The sequence below is a fragment of the Cherax quadricarinatus genome, chromosome 7, assembly GCF_038502225.1.
Source record: "Cherax quadricarinatus isolate ZL_2023a chromosome 7, ASM3850222v1, whole genome shotgun sequence".
In the NCBI taxonomy this organism is placed as follows: domain Eukaryota; kingdom Metazoa; phylum Arthropoda; class Malacostraca; order Decapoda; family Parastacidae; genus Cherax; species Cherax quadricarinatus.
The window spans coordinates 33,818,214-33,842,871 of record NC_091298.1 but is presented as its reverse complement, the minus strand read 5'-3'; positions in this window follow the sequence as shown (position 1 = coordinate 33,842,871).

Below are 24,658 nucleotides of genomic sequence, written 5' to 3'. Positions count from 1 at the left end.
TATATATATTACAAATAGTGATTCATTGTGTTCTTATTCATCTCTATCACATCAAGTTGTCAAGTTATACGGAAACGTTACTTTTCTCATATCGTATAACATAAGTTATACGATATTAACTTAAATGTCAAATCTAATATATTTTTCTTTATTTTCAGATTATTAATATGTCTAGAGGCTGCATAAATTCACCAGACATATTTTGCTATGTCTGCGGGCAATTCACCTCTTCAGATTCCCGGAGCAACATTGCTTCTTTATTGAAGCGTTGCTACTTTGCTGATTTTGGCTGCAAACTTGGAGACCAGAACAAACAATTTGCACCACACAAATGTGTGCCCTTTGGAATACCAATGGTATGGCGGGAGTAGATGAACCACCATGATGACTACCACTTCTGAATGACTAAAGTAGCTGGATTTAACAAGAAGACTAAAGATCGCATAATATACCCAAATATTCTTTCAGCAATAAGGCCTGTTGCACACACTGAAGATATTCCTGTACCTGTGCCACCTGAGACATGACAAATTTCATCAGAGTCTGATACCAGTGATTCTAAGGAGATGGAAATAGACTATGAACCACCAACAAATGGCGATCCCAAACCCTTCAACCAAGTTGAGCTCAATGACTTGGTGAGAGACCTTAACCTTCCAAAATAAAGTGCACAGTTACTTGGCACTAAACTGAAGGAACACAGGCTTCTCGCTCCTGGAACAACATTCGCTTGGTACCGTCATCGTGAAGCGAAATTCACTCAGTTCTTTGACAAAGAGGAGGATGACAAAACTGATCCCAAGTATCAGAAATCTTCCCTATGAGGATAGACTGAGGGCCCTGAATCTGCACTCTCTAGAAAGGCGTAGATTTATGGGGGATATGATTAAGGTGCATAAATGGAAAACAGGAATAAATAAAGGGAATGTAAATAGTGTGCTGAAAATATCCAGCCAAGAGAGGACTCGCAGCAACGGTTTCAAGTTGGAAAAGTTCAAATTCAGGATGGACATAGGAAAGCACTGGTTTGGTAATAGAGTTGTGGATGAGTGGAACAATCTCCCGCGTACCGTCATAGAAGCTAAGACGGTGTGTAGTTTTAAAAATAAGAACATAAGAACATAAAGAAGGAACACTGCAACAGGCCTACTGACCCATGCAGAGCAGGTCCATGTCCCCCCCCTCGGATTAGACCAATGACCCACCCAGTCTGATCATCTCCACTCAAGGATGGATCACTGCACCAGACCCAGCAGCACAAGCAAGTCAGGTCCAACTCACACCCACCCACACCCACTCATGTATTTATCTAACCTATTTTTAAAACTACACAACGTTTTAGCCTGAATAACTGTACTCGGGAGTTTGTTCAACTCATCAACAACTCTATTACCAGTGCTTTCCTATATCCTTCACTGAATCTGAATTTTTCCAACTTGAAACCATTAGGTTGGATAGGTTGGATAAATACATGAGTGAGTATGGGTGGGTGTGAGATGGACCTGACTAGCTTGTGCTACCAGGTCTGATGCCGTGCTCCTTCCTTAAGTGGAAGTAACCTGACTAGGCGGTCATTGTTCTAAGCCGGGGGGTGACATGGACCTGCCTCGCATGGGTCTGTAGGCCTGTTGCAGTGTTCCTTCTTTATGTTCTTCAGAAGAATCTTTAGTTTCCTGATCAAATATTACTGGCCTTATTGAACACTTTGGGATGTCATACAAAGCAGATGAATGAAAACTTTTCATTAATTCTCCTAAAAGAAGTTTAAGGCTGTACTTCTCCACAATGACAACACAGCTGCATCTGTGCCAGTTGGCCATAGTGTCCAAATGTCAGAAACTTACGCAGATATGAAGACACTAATATCTGCAATCAAGTACCAGAACCACAATTTTCTCATTTGTGGTGATTTAAAAGTTATTGCTCTCACACTAGGTCTTCAAGGCGGATACATCAAGTATCCCTGTTTTCTATCTTTGGGATAGTAGGGCAGACAGCCAGCACTATGAAGAAAAAGACTGACCATCAAGAACCAGCTTCTTACCCGGAAATCACAACGTAAAAACTGTACCTCTAGTTGACCCCAAGAAAATTCTGCTGCCACCACTCCACATCAAATTAGGTCTTATGAAAAATTTTGTGAAGGCCTTGAACAAGACTGGAACTGCTTTCAAGTATCTGGAGCCAAAGTTTCCTCATATAAGTGAAGGCAAGCTAAAGGAAGGAATCTTTGTTGGCTCTCAGATTCGGGAATTGGTGAAGGACAAACATTGTGATCAAACATTAGCAGGTGTCGATGTGAATACCTGGTTTCTATTCAAGCGAATTGTACACAACTTCCTGGGAAACAGGCGCTCCCCAGAATATGAAAGAATGATCCAAGACCTGATTTCAAGTTTCCAACAACTTGGGTCTAGAATGAGTGTGAAGATGCACTTTTTACACACATCTTGACTATTTTCCCAACGATTGTGGGGACAACATTGAGGAACAAGGAAAGAGGTTCCATCAAGATATTTGCGCCATGGAAAGTCGATACCAGGGCAAATGGAATGTCAGCATGATGGCGGATTACTGCTTGTCATTGAAACGTTATGGTCTCGATGCACAGCACAAGCGAAAAGCAAAGCGGTCCTCCTTCCTTTGATTCAATATGCAGGCTAACCATTAGGAGCATATTTTTTTAATAAAATCATTTGATTTATGTTGATTGGAATTCATATGTTCTTAAAACTAACAGAATGTGCTTCTCCGTGATTACTTGCTTAATTTTAATAAATTAACAATTTATTAAAAAATCTTATTTTTTTGATGGAGCAAAATGCTTTAGATATTTACAGTCAGCAGCCCAAGAATATGTAAGTTCGCAACAACGAATAAAAACAAAAACTTTAAACATTCCAAATGCAAAACAGTGTAATAGGCACACATGAAAAAATGAATTGGTATTTATTTAAAGAAAAAGGAATACCTCGTATTCAAATTTACTTTTTAATTCAACGTTAAAAAACACAGCGGAAAATAATTACTCTTTTCTTAAGTTTTCAAAAATTTGTAACACGTTAGAATATTATATACATTTTTTTTTTGCAAGGTCAGTCATATTTATCTTATAACTTGCAGACAGATTATGACAGCAGGCGCACAATGTTCCAGATTTACAGATTCATTAATTTCACTGAGTAGACAAGCAACTTGTATCAACTCACTGAACTCACTTAAGTCTCTAAACAATTTGGGCAACACATGTCAACTCTTCTGATACTGCAACATGGAAGCTGACAAGTAACACCTCATTACATCAGACCACGATGTTATGGTAACATTTTAACCAGATTACATACTCAGTGAACTTATTTATATTTACCAATATATCAGAAAAAATTACACGTAATCTATACGCAATTTACACGTACTCAGTATTAATGGATAAAATTGACATAACTAATACAGTGAAAAAGTTAGCTAAATTTAAAATTATGTTATTGTCCCAGGTAATATGTTTGTGCTATGGGAATGTATAGGTAAGTTACCCCTCGGCGCACTGACACTACATGATCTTCACACATGCACTTCCTGATGGTGACACTTGATGGTGACACTTGCGTGATGATGACTCATGAATAATTCTGACCTGTGCATGTCGCTGACACTTGCATGATACAGTAACCTACATGAAGGTGACACCTGCATGGTACAGTAACCTGCATGATGCAGACATGTGCGTAATACTGAAAAACGCATAATGCAGAAACCCTCATGATGCTGACACCTGAATGATATAGTAACCTGCATGATGCTAGACTCTGAATTATATTGATGTCAGCATAATGCTGATACCTGCATTATACTGACTCCTAAGCATTACTGACACCCTAATACTGACACTTGCCTCATACTGAAGCCAGCATGACACTGATACGCTCATTCTACGGACAACTGCATGGAGCTTACATCTGTATGAATCTGTCCTCGATGCAGCTGACACCTGCATGATGCTGATACCTAAATGTTCGTGACACCTGCATTATGGTGACACCTGCATGGTGATGACACTTGCATGTGTTGATGCCTGCATTGTGATGACGCACGCATGATATTGACACCTGCACTGTGCTAATACCTGCACGATGATAACACTTGCCAAATAATAACACCTGCATTAAATTCTAACACCTGCATAATAATATCTGTTCATTGCAATGACACGAAGGAAGGGAATAATGGACATACACATAATTAACTCAGCTCCTTAAAGTTCTAAAAAAAGGTCATCATATAAAAAAGTTCTTCATATAAATAAAGTTCTTATAAAAAAGTTCTTCACATAAAAATTCTTCATATAAAAAAGTTCTCCATATAAAAAAAGTTCTTCATATAAAAAAGTTCTTCATATAAAAGAAGTTCTTATAAAAAATTCTTCATATAAAAAAGTTCTTCATATAAAAAAGTTCTTCATATAAAAAAGTTCTTCATACAAAAACAGTTCTACATATAAAAAATTTCTTCATATAAAAGAAGTTCTTATAAAAAAATTCTTCATATAAAAAAGTTCTTCATATAAAAAAGTTCTTCATATAAAAAAATTCTTCGTATAAAAAAGTTCTTCATATAAAAAAGTTCTTCATATAAAAAAGTTCTTCATATAAAAAAGTTCTTCGTATAAAAAAAGTTCTTCATACAAAAAAAGTTCTACATATAAAAAATTTCTTCATATAAAAAAGTTCTTCATATAAAAAAGTTCTTCATATAAAAAAAGTTCTTCATATAAAAAATATATTTTTATTTATAAGTAAAAAACACAAAACTGGCGAAAATAATTTCAGAACTCTAAAGGGAATCAAAGTCAACCAAGACCTCAAAGTTACTTTGTTGTAGGACTAACTTGTTATGGGTTTAAGGAGAGACAAATTAGTTTTTTCTTTTTTTTTTCAAATTAGTTTGATTTCAATTGAATATTTAATGTATGTTCAAACATCTATACTGGAAGTTTTATGAAGTTTGTCAATAAATAAAGATAGAAAAAATAATAATTCTATTTTCTGATATGGCATCACTCTAGTATCATGTTAGTAATATCGGTAACTTGTAAAATGTTATACTTGAGTTGACATGAATAATAAATCACGAAGAAACAATCAGTTAAACGGATACGGCAGAAATATCCACATTTTCTATTTAAAAAAATTGAATTTGGTGTTTTTTGAGAAATATTTTGGAAGAAATAATAAAAAACACAAAAAAGGCTATTGCAGATTAACGTTGGTTCATCATAAAGCTACGACTGGTCAGTAATGTGTGCAAAATTCATTACATTACATTCAGAAACAGTAGAAAAGTAGATACTGGAGGAAGAATAAATTATTTTTGAGAAAAAGAGGAGAAAAAAAAAAAATTGTGAAACTCTACGGACGTGAAACACCGCGAGTGACGCGAACGAGAACGAAGACACGCACCCAGCGTCAGGAGTGTAACTCAGGGTGGACACCCACCCAGCGTCAGGAGTGTAACTCAGGGTGGACACCCACCCAGCGTCAGGAGTGTAACTCAGGGTGGACACCCACCCAGCGTCAGGAGTGTAACTCAGGGTGGACACCCACCCAGCGTCATGAGTGTAACTCAGGGTGGACACCCACCCAGCGTCAGGAGTGTAACTCAGGGTGGACACCCACCCAGCGTCAGGAGTGTAACTCAGGGTAGACACCCACCCTGCGTCAGGAGTGTAACTCAGGGTGGACACCCACCCAGCGTCAGGAGTGTGACAGAGTGGACACCTATCCAGCGTCAGAAGGGTAACTGAGAGTGGACACCCACCCAGTGATAGGCGGGTAACGGAGAGTGTACACCCAACCAATATCAGGAGGGTAACTGAGAGCGGACACCCACTCATCATCAGAAGGGTAAATAAGAGCGGACACCAACCCATCATCAGAAGGATAACTGAGAGCGGACACCCACCCATCATCAGAAGGGTAACTGAGAGTGGACACCCACCCATCATCAGAAGGGTAACTGAGAGTGGACACCTATCCAGCGTCAGAAGGGTAACTGAGAAAGGACACCCACCCAGCGTCAGGAGGGTAACAGACTGGACACCCACCCAACGTCAGGAGGGTAACAGAGTGGACACCCACCCAGTGCCAGGCGGGTAACGGAGAGTGGACACCCAACCAATATCAGGAGGGTAACTGAGAGCGGACACCCATCATCAGAAGGGTAAACGAGAGCGGACACCCACCCATCAACAGAAGGGTAACAGAGTAGACACCCAACCAATATCAGGAGGGTAACTGAGAGAGGGCACCCACCCAGCGTCAGGAGGGCAACTGAGAGTGGACACCCACCCAGCGTCAAGAGGGGAACTGAGAGTGGTCACCTACCCAGCGTCAGGAGGGTAACAAAGTGGACACCCATCCAGCGTCAGGAGGGTATCAGGGTGGACACCCACCCAGTGTCAGGAGGGTAACGGAGAATGGACACCCACCCAGCATCAGTAGCGTGAGACCTGACACTCACCCAGCTTGAGAAGGGTAACCGAGAGCGGACACCCACCCAACATCAGAAGGGTAACTGAGAGTGGACACCCGCCTATCATCAGAAGGGTAACTCAGAGCGGTCACCCACCCATCATCAGAAGGGTAACTGAGAGTAGACACCCACCATCTTCAGAAGGCTAACTGTGAGTGGACACACACCCATCATCAGAAGGGTAGCTGAGAGTGGACACCCACCCATCATCAGAAAAGTTAGTCAGAGCGGCCACCCATCCATCTTCAGAAGGGTAACAGAGTGGACACCCACCCATCATCAGAAGGATAACTGAGAGCGGTCACCCACCCATCATCAGAAGGGTAACTGAGAGTGGACACCCACCCATCATCAGAAGGGTAAGAGAGTGGACACGCACCCATCATCAGAAGGGTAACTGAGAGTGGACACCCACCCATCATCAGAAAAGTAAGTCAGAGCGGCCACCCACCTATCTTCAGAAGGGTAACAGAGTGGACACCCACCCATCATCAGAAGGGTAACAGAGTGGATACCCACCCATCATGAAAATGGTAACTGAGAGTGGACACTCACCCAGCATCAGAAGGGTAACTGAGAGTTGACACCCACCCATCATCAGAATGGTAAGTGAGAGTGGACACCCACCCATCATCAGAAGGGTAAGTGAGAGTGGACTCCCACCCAGCATCAGAATGGTAAGTGAGAGTGGACTCCCACCCATCATCAGAATGGTGAGAGTGGACACCCACCCATCATCAGAATGGTAAGTGAGAGTGGACACCCACCCGTCATCAGAATGGTAACTGAGAGTGGACACCCACCCGTCATCAGAATGGTAACTGAGAGTGGACACTCACCCAGCATCAGAAGGGTAACTGAGAGTGGACACCCACCCATCATCAGAATGGTAAGTGAGAGTGGACACCCACCCATCATCAGAATGGTAAGTGAGAGTGGACACCCACCCATCATCAGAGTGGTAAGTGAGAGTGGACACCCACCCATCATCAGAGTGGTAAGTGAGAGTGGACACCCACCCGTCATCAGAATGGTAACTGAGAGTGGACACCCACCCGTCATCAGAATGGTAACTGAGAGTGGACACTCACCCAGCATCAGAAGGGTAACTGAGAGTGGACACCCACCCATCATCAGAATGGTAAGTGAGAGTGGACACCCACCCATCGTCAGAATGGTAAGTGAGAGTGGACACCCACCCATCATCAGAGTGGTAAGTGAGAGTGGACACCCACCCATCATCAGAGTGGTAAGTGAGAGTGGACACCCACCCAGCATCAGAAGGGTAAGTGAGAGCTGCCACCGTCCTGAGTTGTGTACGAGGTTGAGAGACGAGGCCATATAGTGTATTTTCTAAGGACTGACACAAAACTAATAATATTCTTTAAAAAAAATTATAATACAATGTAGCATTGTGTAATTTTGATGACATCATGAAACATAATTTATAACTAATATAAAAATAGATAAATGATTTAAACAAAAATATTGCACGAAAAAGTGGCCAGATTTAAGCTTCATTTTTCACTAAAAAAAAAATTCTTGCTTTCGAAAATTTATCTCATTAAACCTACGTCCGCCCAACCTGAATTCAAGCACCACCCGTTCCATGGTTTGTTTGCATTGGTGTTGTTACAATTTCGTGAAAAAAAGTCTCCCAACGTAACTTATTAAATTTGTGTAATTTATTTAATCAACTAACCCCGATTGGTATGTGCAAGTGTCCTATGATCAGCGTTGTTGAACCTAGTCCCAGCATCCAGGGCCGGGTTAAGGTATAGGCTTCAGGTGTTGCAGCCTCTTGGCCTCCTCCAGCTGGAGGGCCTCCAGAGATAAGTGAAAAGTGTTCACAGTTACTGCTATAAGTTCATAATTGTATTATATCATTACATCACGTATATGATGAATTATTAACTGTTGTGATTATTTGTTTTCCTTTGGAAAATATGACTGGAGGCCTCACAGTACGTGTAGCCCAGAGGCCTACAAAATCTTAATCCGGCTCTGCCTGCATCCTGGAATGTCTTGAATTCCGTCCACAATCGTCCCTCAGCGGCACCGCGTCAAACATTCAGTAAAGATGTTTCCTAATTCAACTACGGCGGAGAGTAAAATTCTGTCAATTTTATGAGTAAATTATTATTAAATTTTGATTCCCATTAAATAACGTTGAATATATTCAAATTTACCTTTTCTGAATGGTTTGAAGAATTAATAGCTGATGAATTTTACTACCAGGACAGTACCCATTAAATTTAGTTTGCACAGGGAAATTTGGTAGTACGCTAAACTTTTTATAAAACTTGGAAACGCTAGACTCGGTGACAGCTGGAGAAAACCTCTTGTGATCATCTTCAAATCCTCGGCCCTGGCTAGATAAGCTTTAATATAAGATATTGCTCGGATTTCTGACCCGGAGGATTACCAACTCAGGATAACCAAATCACGTCAATGCGTCGTCTGGGATTGTCTTGTTTCTGTTGTGGTCCTTCTCAGGGGGCAACCCACAGTAGTCGACTAACAGCCAGGTACATACTTACAGGTAGGTGAACAAGGGAAGCAGGTCTAAGGAAACGTACCCAGTGTTTCACCTGTGTCGAGATCGATCTCCGGTCCCTCAGTGGATAAGCTGAGGGTCACTGTGACAAAGAGAAGTAACGTTGTTACTGAACCCCATAAATACAATTATGATAATTGTACTAATAAATAAGGCCATTGATTCCCATTCACATACTAGAGAATTCATCATTTTCGCGGCTTCAAAATATTAACGCTGACGATGTATTCCTTCAGAAGGAAAACACTCACTAAGTTTAAATTAATTTGATGCAAATTTGAAATACTCTTAATAAAAGTTGGAATCACTGGAGTAAGAGCAATTACTTGAAAATGCATTTTCTGATAAGCTTCAAACTCTCAGTGTACTATGTTTTATTAAAAGAAAGCTTGACACTTACAGCTACTAAAATTTTAAAGAGCCAGTTTCATTAATTAAATTGGTTTCCATGTAATAACTAAAGAATGACTCTTCTGCTCGACTTTAAACGCTTCAGTGTTGGTGTATTTTAACTGAAAGTTTTCTTTTTAACTCGGACTATGTTCCAATTCTCCAATTTTAAAGATTTGTTTTTGATAATTTTAATTTCTTAAAAAAAAAAAACACAAAACCAAATATGTTTTCTTAGAGAATTGCAGAGAAATTTTAAAGAATAATAGTGCGAAACTAAAAGTCGCATTTTTAGGGAATTTTTAATTTCATGAGTTTAGTGAACTCTTTAAAACTTCGTGCCTGAGCTGGTGCATTCTGAGGTACAGTGTCCCATTTGTCCAATAACTTTCTCTAAGGTGGCTGTCATTCATACAGTGCCGTCAGAACTACTCATCCGATCGGGTTCAAATTTTCAACCCTTTCAGGTTCTACTAGAAGATTCGTGGAATTATTAACAAATGCAGGTCCCCCCTCCCCTCCCGCTTACTTTTATATAAACGTTTTTCGAAATTGGTTGCCTTGAAATTGCATTAGAAAGCCTTTCCTGGTCGGCTTCAAAAAAATTAACACCAGTGTATCCTACTTAGAAGAAAGTTGGTATTGTTATTGGCATTTGTAGGTGCCATATTGCCATTTATTACCTGAGATCAGTAGTTTGCATAACATAAAATAATTATGCGTCCTGAATAGGAGCGCTTTCATTTGACGAGGGACTCTTAGTCCTAGAAGCTGGACTTATCATCACCTTGTTAGATTTAATCTGAATGCCACACATTACACTGGTGTAATATGAACCAACGTATTTACGCTTTTCCCTGATTAAAGTATTAACAATTGTAAACGGCATAAATCTTTACTGGGCTCACACATCGTTTGAAACAGAAGAACCGTGTTTTTGGTACTGGCTGTGTAGGGACAAATTTTGTTGGATTCCATGGAATAACTGGAGAATGGTGCTACTGGTGAGCTTTAAACTGCTAGTGTTGATGTGTTTTTCTCTTGATTGTAGTTTAAGTTTTATTGTGCAAATTTTGTTAATCATTTTTTTTAAACTAATTGGCGAATGTCTCTTTTGGCCATAAATAAGTCACCACGTTTGCCTTTATTGGGTTATGCTCGGTTAAATCAATACAATGTTCATTCACATGCTTATAGCATCTGTCCCTCCAAGACCATTAATAAATATAAGTACTGTTTATGTACCCAAAAGCTTATATAAAACTTAATTGTTTTCTTAATTACCTTAACAGGGGTTAGTTCATAGAGAAAAATTAAATACTGTTATCATGTGAAAATTTCTGAGAGTTGCATCCGGTTAGCTCCCATCGTTCAACGCCAACATGGAAATCACACCTGATTAATCACATCAAGAAAATAGTAATAGTTCTGTGGTTATCAACGAGACTACTTGTAGAACTAAGCGAAATGAAAGTGAGTTGAATTAATTAACACTAAATAGCACAAGAACCCAGAAAGACTTGATACTAACATATAAATTACTCATGGGACTTGTTCAGATGGATAGGGATAGAATGTTTAAGAAATGTGACCACAAGGCTCAGATGGAGGTCAGAGTCTCAGAAAAATCACATAGACTTTAGAAATAATTTCTTCTGTCTTAGAATTCTCGGGAAGAGAAATTTGTTTGATGATGAGGTAGTGGAGGCTGGATCTATACGTTATAATAATTACAGGTATGACAGGATCCACCCCGCTGGGAGAATTAACTACTAGTACATTTTAGCATACTCGCCACTCTTAGATAAAAAGAGATTGTCTCTTCAGTTTGCCTTCAACATTAGTGTTGCTTAGTAGAAGACTGAAATTTAATTTGGGCTGTGTATCAATACGTTTACTGTTTTTATCGAAGATAGTAGTTGACATACATTAGGTGACATGCTGTTGCAATTGCGTGCATTGAGGCACAGAGGACAAGGGTCATGCTTTATGGGGATACCTTCCTTGGACGTCACAGCGACCAAAGTATATCAAATTATCATTTTTTTTTTATTCGCCGGTATTCTCCCGGCCCGGGTCTTTTCCAAGTAGTGGTGACCCGGCCTTGGCTCCCTATCTGGGGAGTATCTCGAGACCTAAGTCTCCCACGGGAGGAGGTACAAGTACCCCCTCATCTTTGGGACCAATTATTATTATAATCAAAAAGAAGCGCTAAGCCACAAGGACTATACAGCTTTGGGACCAAATTATCATTAATTTTCACGAAGCTTGCAGATAGACTAAATAATTAGGTGCACAACATTCCATATTTATAGACTCGGTAATTTCACTGAGCAGACAACCAACTGGCATCAACCCTCTGAAGACCCTCAACTCTCAGACCCATATGGGTAACACATGTCAACTTCCCTGACACATTGAGGTTACAACGACATGGAGAGTGCTGTTAGGCAGTTCCTCACTACTCCAAAACTAATACGTTTTGGATATATTTAAACCAGATTTTGTAAGATAACTGTTTTTTTAGCATTTTGTCTAAGAAATCAACAAAATATTTACAGAAAATAAAGGGTTATTGCAAACATGTAAACTACACATACGAAGATACAAGTAGCCAGAGAGGTGAGAATATAAATATTTTAACAGGAAATAGAAGTACATGGCCCAGGTAATTTGTTTACACTGTAGTTGATGATGGCAAGGTACCGTAAGTGGTACATTACAAGATACTGAAACTTGCTTGATGACGACACTTGCAGGATACTAATCCAGTATGGTACTTGCACTTCTTTGTCCCATGATACTGAAATCTGCATGATGTAAACACCTATATAATACTGACATTTGCATCTTACTGACACCGTCAGTAAGATGCTGCTGATACCTGATACCTGATACCAGAGTTGACTCAGACAATACTGACTCATTTTTTGTGTTGACTCGAGCATTGTGTTGACTCGTGCATTGTGTTGACTCACGTAATGTGTTGATTCATGTAATGTGTTGACTCATGTAATGTGTTGACTCATGTAATGTGTTGACTCATGTAATGTGTTGACTCATGCATTGTGCTGACTTATGTAATGTGTTGACTCATGTATTGTGTTGACTCATGCATTGTGTTGACTCATGCATTATGTTCACTCATGTAATGTGTTGGCTCATGTATTGTGTTGACTCATGTAATGTGTTGGCTCAGTGTTGACTTGTGCATTGTGTTGACTCATGTAAAGTGTTGACTCGTGCATTGTGTTGATTCATGCATTGTGTTGATTCATGCATAGTGTTCACTCATGCATGGTGTTAACTCTTGCCTGGTGTTCACTCATGCATTGTGTTGACTCATGCATGGTGTTAACTCTTGCCTGGTGTTGACTCATGCATTGTGTTGACTCATGCATGGTGTTAACTCTTGCCTGGTGTTGACTCATGCATTGTGTTGACTCATGCATGGTGTTAACTCTTGCATGGTGTTGACTCATGCATGGTGTCGGCTCAGGCATGGTGCTGATTCAAGTATGGTGTTGACTCATGCATGGTGTTGACTCATGCATGGTGTTAACTCATGCATGGTGTTGACTCATGCATGGTTTTGACTCATGCACGTTGTTGACTCATGCATAGTGCTGACTCATGCATGGTGTTGACTCACGCATCGTGTTGGCTCATGCATGGTGCTTGTCTCATGTATGGTGTTGACTCACGCATGGTGCTGATTCACGCATGTTGACTCATGCATGGTGTTGACTCTTGCATGGTCTTGACTCATGTATGATGTTGACTCACTCATGGTGTTGACTCTTGCATGGTCTTGACTCACGCATGGTCTTGACTCACGCATGGTGTTGACTCACGCATGGTGTTGACTCACGCATGGTGTTGACTCACGCATGGTGTTGACTCACGCATGATCTTGACTCACGCATGGTCTTGACTCACGCATGGTCTTGACTCACGCATGGTCTTGACTCACGCATGGTGCTGATTCACGCATGTTGACTCATGCATGGTGTTGACTCTTCCATGGTCTTGACTCATGTATGTTCTTGACTCACTCATGGTGTTGACTCACTCATGGTGTTGACTCACGCATGGTCTTGACTCATGTATGGTCTTGGCTCACGCATGGTGTTGACTCACGCATGGTGTTGACTTACGCATGGTGTTGACTCACGCATGGTGTTGACTCACGCATGGTCTTGACTCACTCATGGTGTTGACTCACTCATGGTGTTGACTCACTCATGGTGTTGACTCACGCATGGTGTTGACTCACGCATGGTGTTGACTCACGCATGGTGTTGATACCTATGTGGTGCTGACACGTACATAACGTTTTTATCGGTATTTTGTGGATGCTTGTATAGCACTGACTTTTGTACGGTGTTGACTTTCGTGTGACACTAATTCCTACATGCTGCAGATCTCTTCATGCTGCTGATTTCTTCATGCTGTTGACTCTTGCATGCTGCTGACTCCTGTACACAGCTGGCAGTAACATGCTGGGAACACATGCTTGGTGAGAAATATTTGAATAGGGCTGATAGCTCCAGTGTACTGATACTTAAATCGTGTTCACACCAGCGTCGTGCATTCACCTGCATCTTGCATACACCTGCATCGTGCATGCACCTGCATCTTTCATACACCTGCATCGTGCATACACCTGCATCTTGCATACACCTGCATCGTGCATACACCTGCATCTTGCATACACCTGCATAGTGCTGAAGAACCCCTGAAACGTATGGATCATATCCATATTTTTAAAAAGATTCTTTGTTATACAGTGGAGGAACTTGGAACTCACGCTGCATTATAGCTGCGGAAACTCGCAGAGACCCGTGGAGGAATTGTCTTGACGTAGGTGAGAGCAGCGGGAGGTGGTTCACACGCTCCGTAAACTTAACGTGGAGAGCATCACCAACACAGTCACTGGTGTTGGATGCAACTTTGGCTAAGTGCGAGAGGCTTGTATTCCTCACAGATAGTGGAAGTGTCTGAAGGCGGTGTGTGTTCTTCACAGATAATGGGAGTATGTGAAGAATATTTGTATTCCTCACAAATTGTGGGAATGTGTGAAGATGGTTTGTATTCATAGCAGATAATGGGAGTGAAGAGAGTTTATGCTTCCTCAGAGAAGATGAGATCCGTGAGGGGATGGTTTTGCTCCCTCGTTTGTAATGGTAAGTGTGTGAGGTTTCGTGTGCCTAACAAAGAATGCGGACAGGTGCGGGAATAAGCTTCTTAACTGATAATGAGGGGAGATGCTAGGATGGTTTGTGTATCATTACAGATGATAAAGGAGCGTGTGAGAGGGCCAGGTATTTATATTTGAGTGTGGACGAGCAACGATAGTGAATGATGCCTTACTGTGTAAGATAATCTATTATTTTATTAACTATCTTATATTATTCCTGCAGTATAAGTTATTAGCCATTTATACATCTTTCTCAACAAGTCTTGCCTAAATTTAGTAAAGCAGCTACACTGTCTGTCTGTCCATTAATATTTTAAAATTCAAACCAACTTTATTGATGGATGCATAACTTGAGAACGTTCACAAAAATAACCCGCATATCGAAATGAAAGTCACTTTTTACTAGTTAAGGGTCCAAATTGGGGAAAAACCGTCGTGGTTCGTTCATTTGTGTATTGTTCCAGTCACTTTTACTTCTCTGCCATCAGCAGAGTTTTCAAGGTAATTGGTTATTTTTTAACTAGTGTAATTATGAGAATTAAAAAACTGTTCAGCGATCATAAGGAAAACTATCACTGACTTTTTTATTATTTTAAAAAGCAGTATTTATGTAGAACTGCTTAGCGTAAAAAAATAAGTTAAAATGCATAAGTAGGGTAATATTTACGATTTACAAATGTTTTATGGAAATTTTGATGTATTAATTGTATTTAGGTCATTGTAATATATACGGGAGATAAAGGTTATATATATATATATATATATATATATATATATATATATATATATATATATATATATATATATATATATATATAAATATATATATATATATATATATATATATATATATATATATATATATATATATATAAATAAGCAAAACAATCGCAAAACAGGCATATCTAAACAATGCAAAACAAGCCATGGAGGGGTGGGGGAAATTTTTAGCTCAAGTACTTTCACACTTCTGAGTGTGTCATCAGGAGCTGTGCAATGTTGCAAAGACAACAACAGAAGGCGTAGGGTAACTTTTCGGAGAGTGGTAGTGGAGGCACCTGCCAGTCTCAAACTGTCTGGGAAGGCAAGTGGGATGCCAACCCTGCCTTTGCAACAGTGCACAGCTCCTGATGATGCACTGAGAATTGTGAGTGTATATATATATATATATATATATATATATATATATATATATATATATATATATATATGTCGTGCCGAATAGGCAGAACTTGCGATCTTGGCTTATACAGCAACGCTCATCTTGCCATATAGGACAATTGAAAATTTGTGTATGCAATAATTTCGCCAAAATCATTCTGAACCTAACTAAAAAAAATATATTTCACTGTGTTTGATTAGTATTAAATTATTGTAAACAAATCTAAAATATATTTAGTTGGATTAGGCTAAAATAAATTGCGCTTGTTATAATAAGGTTAGGTAAGTTTTCTAAGATTCTTTTGGAGCAAAATTAAAAATTTTTACATTAACATAAATGAAAAAAAATATATCATTAAAAGTATAAGAGAAAATTTTAGAAAGGACTTAATTTTAAATGAGCTCTTGCTAAATGACCAGTTTTACATATTCGGCACGACATGTATATATATATATATATATATATATATATATATATATATATATATATATATATATATATATATATATATATATATATATATAAACATGGTAAAGTACTGTGAACTCTGATACAGAGTTAGCAGGTTCGAGTCCTGCTGTGGACGAAGAGACAATGTAAATAATTTCGCCTGTTTGCGAATTGTTAAGCATCATATATATATATATATATATATATATATATATATATATATATATATATATATATATATATATATATATATATATATATATATGTATATATATATATATATATGTCATGCTGAATAGGCAGAACTTGCGATCTTGGCTTAAATAGCAACGCTCATCTTGCCATGTAGGGCAAGCGAAAATTTGTGTATGCAATAATTTCGCCAAAATCATTCTGAACCTAACGAAAAAATTATATATTTCACTGTGTTAGGTTAGTATTAAATTATTGTAAACAAATCTAAAATATATTTAGTTGGGTTAGGCTAAAATAAATTGTTCTTGTTATAATAAGGTTAGGTAAGTTTTCTAAGATGCTTCTGGTGCAAATTTAAAAAAATTTACATTAACATTAATGAAAAATATATATCTTTAAACGTATAAGAGAAAATTTCAGAAAGGGCTTAATTTTAAATGAGTTCTTGCTAATTGACCAGTTTTACATATTCGGCACGACATATATATATATATATATATATATATATATATATATATATATATATATATATATATATATATATATATATATATATATATATATATATATATATATATATATATGCGCTTAACAATTCGCAAACAGGCGAAATTATTTACAAACATTATATATATATATATATATATATATATATATATATATATATATATATATATATATATATATATATATATATATATATATATATATATATATATATATATATATATATATATATATATGTATATGTATATATATATAAATATATATATATGTATATATATATATGTATATGTATATATATATAAATATATATATATATATATATGTATATGTATATATATATAAATATATATATATGTATATATATATATATATGTATATAAATATAAATATATATATATGTATATATATATATATATATATATATATATATGTATATATATATAAATATATATATATGTATATATATATATATGTATATATATATATATATATATATATATATATATATATATATATATGCGCTTAACAATTCGCAAACAGGCGAAATTATTTACAAACATTATATTATATATATATATATATATATATATATATATATATATATATATATATATATATATATATATATATATATATATATATATATATATATATAGAGAGAGAGAGAGAGAGAGAGAGAGAGAGAGAGAGAGAGAGAGTGAGTTAGAAATGTCGTGACGAATAGTATTACATAGCAACGATTTTCTTGCCGAATAAGGGAAGCTAAAAATTGCGTATGCAATAATTTCTTAAAAATAATTCTGACCCTAACGAAAAAGATATATTTCAATGGCAGGAGACAGGAGCTGCTGGATAAGTATAAGTCAGCCATAGATGTAGTCAGGTCTGAGGGAGGGATCCCTATCATATGTAGAATCTTGCCTGGAAGGGGAGTGGGCAATAAATGGATGTCTAGGGCAATTGGTATAAATTGCTGGCTCGACAGGTACTGCAAGGAACTTGCAATCCCATTCATTGATAACTGGGACATATCGTATGGCAAGCATGATATGTATGCAAGGGATGGGGTTCATCTCTCTGGGGCTGGAGTGGTTGCATTAGTCAATTCGATTGAGGGAGTCATTGATGACTTGTCTAGGAATTTAAACTGATAGATTTTACAAGTATGGGTGTCTATGGGAAACAATCAGGCTGCAGTACTAGTGTTGAAAACAATAGATATAACCAAGATACCTCAGGGATATGTTTAAAAGACAATATTCAAAATAAAGTTGCTAGTAAAGGCAAATTAACTCACCAACAAACAAAAAGAGATAGAGGGCAACGAGTGACTAGCTCCCTTGAGGTTTACTATACAAATAGTAGGAGTCTAAGAAATAAGATTGATCAGCTAAGATTACTTGCAAGTACAGGTATTATAGATATTATTGCTATAACAGAGACCTGGTTCAACATGAAAGATTGAGAAATGCCCTCTGAATGCAACATACATGGTTATAAACTATTCCATACTTATTGGGTCAACAGGAAAGGTGGTGGAGTGGCGATGTAAGTTAGAGATAATTTAAATTGTTGTGTTAGACAAAATATAAGATTAGAAACATAAGACACAGAATCTATTTGGCTACAATTTCTCGACGGTCGTGAAAAGTTAATTTTAGGTGTGATTTATAGGACCTCAAACCTTGTTAGGGAGTGCAGTAAGCTGTTATGGGACGAAATTCATAAAGCAGCTAGATATGATAATGATGTGTTAATGGAAGATTTTAACTTTAGACAAACTGGTTGGAACAATGTGACAGGAATCTTGAGTCTAGTGACATTCTTGATACGGTTCAGGATTGTTTTTAAAACAGTTTGTGACAGAACCAACTAGAGGAAACAATCTACTTAACTTGGTTCTTGCGAAAAAAGAATCACTAGTTAATAATCTTGATGCTAATGATGAGCTAGGGTAAAGTGATCACAAATCACTTAGTTTCAATATATCATGGAGTTACCTGGATTACTGCAACCAAATCTCTGTCCCAGACTTTTGCTTGGCCTACTTCATGGGACTGAAAAATTACCTGGGTGGGCTAAATTGGGATATCCTGACTGTGGGTCAGGTAAGTGATCTTGGTTGTCATTATGACGTTTTTCAGAGCATAGTTCTAGCTGCCCAGACAACTTTTGTTCCGAGTAGGGAAATTAGATCTAACAAAAATGATCCCAAATGGAGGAACAATAGATTAAAACGTCTCATTGGTGAAAAGAGAGGCATATATAGGCGTATCAGAAGAGGGGAGGGGCTGTTAAAAATTAATATATTCAATTAAGAGAGAAATAAAAAAAAAGGAATAAGAAAAGCAAAAAAGGGATTATGAGGCTAAGGTCGCAAGGGATTCGAAGACTAACCCAAAAGGGTTCTTTCAGGTATACAGAAATAAGATTAGGGACAAGATAGGCCCACTTAAGAGTAACTCAGTTCAGATCACTGACAGTGTTAAGGATATGTGAGAAATTTTAAATTCTTACTTTATCAGTTTTTATTCATAAAGATACTAGCGAAATTCCAGAAATAATAGAGTAAGTAGAACAGGAAGATATTAAACAATGCACGATTGTGGTAACTAGTGGCATGGTCCTCAGACAATTAGAGAAATTAAAACTTAACAAATCCCCAGGCCCTGATGAACTGTTTGCAAGGGTGTTAAAGGAATGTAAAGAGGAACTTAGCATACCTTTGGTTAATCTTTTCAACATATCACTACAAACTGCATAGTGCCTGACAAGTGGAAAATGGCAAATGTAATACCTATTTACAAGGCATGTGACAGCTCCTTGGCTTCAAACTATAGACCAATAAGCCTTACCCCCACAGTGGGAAAATTTATGGAATCAATAATAGCCGAAGCATTTCGTAGCCATCTCGAAAGGCATAAATTGATTAAAGAATCTCAGCACGGTTTTACAAAGGGGCGTTCCTGTCTTACGAATTTACTAACTTTCTTCACTAAGGTATTTGAGGAGGTATATCATGGTAATGAATATGATATTGTGTATATGGACTTCAGTAAGGCTTTTGACATAGGCCTCTCGCAAGGAGCCGCAGCCGCGTGACCACGTCACATGCTCATACTGCATCTGGGATCAATTACTTGCTATAGCAATAAACAAGATGCTTGCCCCCTTCTGAGAAGGCTGGGCCCCTCCGGGCTAAAAGTTGCTGAAAGAGGCTGAAGGGGGCTGATGCCCCCCTCCTGGAGAAAATTTCTCCACATATTGCGTGGAATAGATAAGGTGGACAGAGACAAGATGTTCCAAAGAGGGGACACAGAAACAAGGGGACACAATTGGAAGCTGAAGACTCAGACGAGTCACATGGATGTTAAGAAGTATTTCGTCAGTCATAGATTCGTCAGAAAGTGGAATAGTCTAGCAAGTGATGTAGTGGAGGCAGGAATCTTACATAGCTTTAAGACGATGTATGACAAAGCTCAGGGAGCAGAGAGAGAGGGCCTAGTAGCGATCAGTGAAGAGGCGGGGACAGGAGCTGAGTCTCGACTCCTGCGACCACAATTAGGTGAGTACACACAAACACACACACACACACACACACACACAGGTATGATAAAGCTAACAGTTCAGGGAGAGTGACCTAGTAGCGACCAGTGAAGAGGCGGGGCCAGTAGCTAGGACTCGACCCCTGCAACCTCAACTAGGCGAGTACACAAACAAATACACACATACACACACAAACACACACACACACACACACACACACACACACAGTCACACAGCAGACGTAGGTGCACAGGGCTCTTAGAACCTTAGTGTTTATAAGGCGCGCAGTAAATGCTAGCAGTAATCAGTGGTAGTGACAACGTTAGTGAACAATCCTACGAGTGATAACCAAAGTTATTATTAAGAAAAAAGTCGAGAGAAAGCCTGAAATCATTAATATTTCAAAGTGCCAAACGATTAGGGGCCTAGTAGGCACTTGTTTTCACACACATTCAAATATACAAAGATCAAAGTGGGTGTGGAAGCGGGGGTTTCAAAAATTACGAGAGACTGGTTAACAAGTGAAATGTGGGGCACCATACAGTGAGAGTGAAAAAGTTAATAAGCAAATGGAGAAAGGAAAAGTAAAATATATAAGGGAAGGGGGCAGGAGTAGGCCTGCTGAAGCAGTGACGTCACAATAGTTTTGTGCCATTATACATATAAAGTGTAACCACTGAATGTGAAGTGTATTCTATCATAAGTGAAAAATTAAATCACTTGAGGAACGCGGGATATATGAGTATATATGGTTATAAACATCACGGGTGAAGGATTTTTCAAAATAGTGATAGAAGGCCTATGTACGACTACGTCATCAGCATCTGCAATTTGTCATCGCGCCGCTTCCAGCGCGAGTGTTGCTCACCTATTGAGGTTGCATGTTGTCAGATTCTGGTCTCTGATCACTGTTAGATACTGGTCACTCACTCCTGCAAGCTATTACCAGAATTAGAGTAGAAATAGCATAGATAAGGTGAACATAGGGTTGGCGAGAGTGTGAGGAGTAAAGCGGTCTACCTAGGGGTAACGTCAGACACTTGTTGAAGATGAGACAAGTAAAATTTACAACCTAGTTACTTTCTGCGTTTTATAAGTAGAATTGATAAGTGCTAGAATTACTACCGGCAAGTTTTAGAATTATTGGTATTACTACTGGTATTTATTAGCAGTATGAATGCTTAGACGTGGGGTCACACATACACATACACACACACACACACACACACACACACACACACACACACACACACACACACACACACACACACACGCACGCACGCACACACACACACACACACACACACACACACACACACACACAGGAACAAGCGGTCAGGCACTTGTAAAAGCAGTAGTACACACGCGCGCACACACACACACACACATACACAGGATTTCACACCTTCCTGTAAACTGACCTGGTAACCCTCACTCTTACATTCCACTATTCACTATACCCCCCCCCCCTCTCTCTCTCTCTATACCTATCTCTCTACCTATCTCTCTGTACCTCTCTCTCTCTTTACCTATCTCTATTACTCAACATACTCTGTGACTTTAATGATTGCTATCATTTATCATAGCACGTAAATATTTATTGTTATCCTCTGGTAACTGGGAAACATTATTCCTTGCTAACTTCTACAAGACATAAAGTCATAATCTCATGTTAAGACTGAACAGTATTTGATGGGAATTTGAAGTTACCTTAGTTAACCTTTGGTATGTAGAGCTGCATTATTTTAAATTTACTGTATTAGATTTTAAAAACTGGAAATTGAAAATGGACTTTAAGGTTCACAAAAAACTGAAGAAAACTTTGAAAATTCGCTGATTATCGCTATCTATCGTTTAAGTTCACACTTATAATATTTCTTGCTAAAATTTCCCTATTCATCATAAAACCTCTTTAAATGAGAGTTACAGTGGAGTAATATTACTCCTGCAGGATTGTGAACACGAGCACTGACACACAGGCAAAATACATTACACTGCTACACGCACACTACATATGAACATCTGAAGCCTCTGCCTCATGCTTTATCATTTTACAAACTTAAGCGGTATTTTTTGTTTTAATAATTATTTAGGAAAACTAGAGACATATTTCTATGGCAATATGTTAAATTTAGTCTTTTTAATCTTGGCATCTTTTAAAAATAAATAAATTAATATATATATATATATATATATATATATATATATATATATATATATATATATATATATATATATATATATATATATATATATGTCGTGCAGAATATGTAAAACTGGTCAATTAGCAAGAACTCATTTAAAATTAAGTCCTTTCTGAAATTTTCTCTTATACGTTTAAAGATATATTTTTTTCATTAATGATAATGTAAAAATTTTTAATTTTGCAACAAAAGAATCTTAGAAAACTTAGCTAACCTTATTATAACAAGCGCAATTTATTTTAACCTAACACAACTAAATATATTTTAGATTTGTTTACAATAATTTAATACTAAACAAACGCAGTGAAATATATTTTTTTCGTTAGGTTCAGAATGATTTTGGCGAAATTATTGCATACACAAATTTTCGCTTGCCCTAAATGGAAAGATGAGCGTTGCTATTTAAGCCAAGATCGCAAGTTCTGCCTTTTCGGCACGACATATATACATATATATATATATATATATATATATATATATATATATATATATATATATATATATATATATTTTCCTGATGAAATTAGACCTTTCTTTTTTGGTGCAACACTTTGTGCACTTAAAAACAAGGATGGAGGAATTTGGCCAATTGCAGTAGGCAACACGTTACGCCGCCTGGTATCCAAAGCCGCTGTACGAAGTATTCGTGCACAGGCAGCCATGATGCTTCAACGAAACCTGCTTGGGTTTGGGGTCTCTCAAGGAAGTGAAGCAACGGTTCATGCAACAAGGGCGTATATCAACAACCTGCCTGAGGACAATGCACTAGTAAAATTAGATTTCAAGAATGCATTCAATCTCCTGAAAAGAGACATGGTATTAGCAGCAGTACAAGAACATTTCCCTGGTCTTTTCCCTTTTGTTGCAGCTGGGTATAGCAAGGAATCAATGCTTCTCTTTGAAAAGCATGAAATCACATCATCGGAGAGTGTCCAACAAGGAGATCCTCTTGCACCATTTCTCTTCTGTATAGCAGTTTGGGAAATCGCAGTCAGACCAGCGAGCTAAACATCTGGTTCCTAGATGATGGCACACTAGCAGATACAAAGAAGTCCCTCCTACATGATCTTACACAAGCAATGACACGGGGACAGGAAATGGGTCTTATCCTGAATCCATCCAAATGTGAAATCATCTCAGTCAGTCAACAAGTGATAAATGCATTGAGATCAAAACTACCAGGAGCAGCAGTCATTGCCCCCACAAACAGCGTCTGCTAGGAGCACCTCTGGGAAGCAATGCCATTGACACAATTCTCAGGAAGAAATTGGAAAAGTTAAGGAGAATGGAACAACGTGCTTAAGTCTGCCCAGGTTGACATATTTCCTAAGATGTGCACCATCATATGATAACTTTATACTGCACGAATATGACAGTATCCTGAGGCAAATTTTTACGAAAGTACTTAACCTTACTCTAGAAGACGGGCAGTGGAACCAAGCTACACTTCCAGTCAGACTAGGAGGCATTGGTGTCCGCAAGTCATCACAGACTGCGCTACCTGCTTTTCTGTCCTCGTGTATTGCATCCAGAGGGCTTGTAGCAGCGATTCTTCCTGAACATCTTAGGGACAAGATTGGAGTCCAGGACCAAAAGTTCATTGACGGAGCCATGGCCTGGGATATTCTAACGGGCTCTGAAACCAAACCTGCTCCCTCCAGCAACTACAAACAATCGCACTGGGATGGTCCAATAGTGGAAAATATAGCCTCAACAATGCTTCAGTGTCAGGGAAGGATAAAGCCTGCCTCCTGGCAGTGAGAGCCCCTCATGCTGGGGACTTTTTGCTGGCTGTTCCCAACTCCAGCCTTGGCACACGCCTCGACCTATAGACCATCCGCATCGGTGTTGCCCTTCGACTTGCCGCCTGTATTCTCGCCGAACACAGGTGTATTTGTGGCAGTAAAGCAGCAGACCGA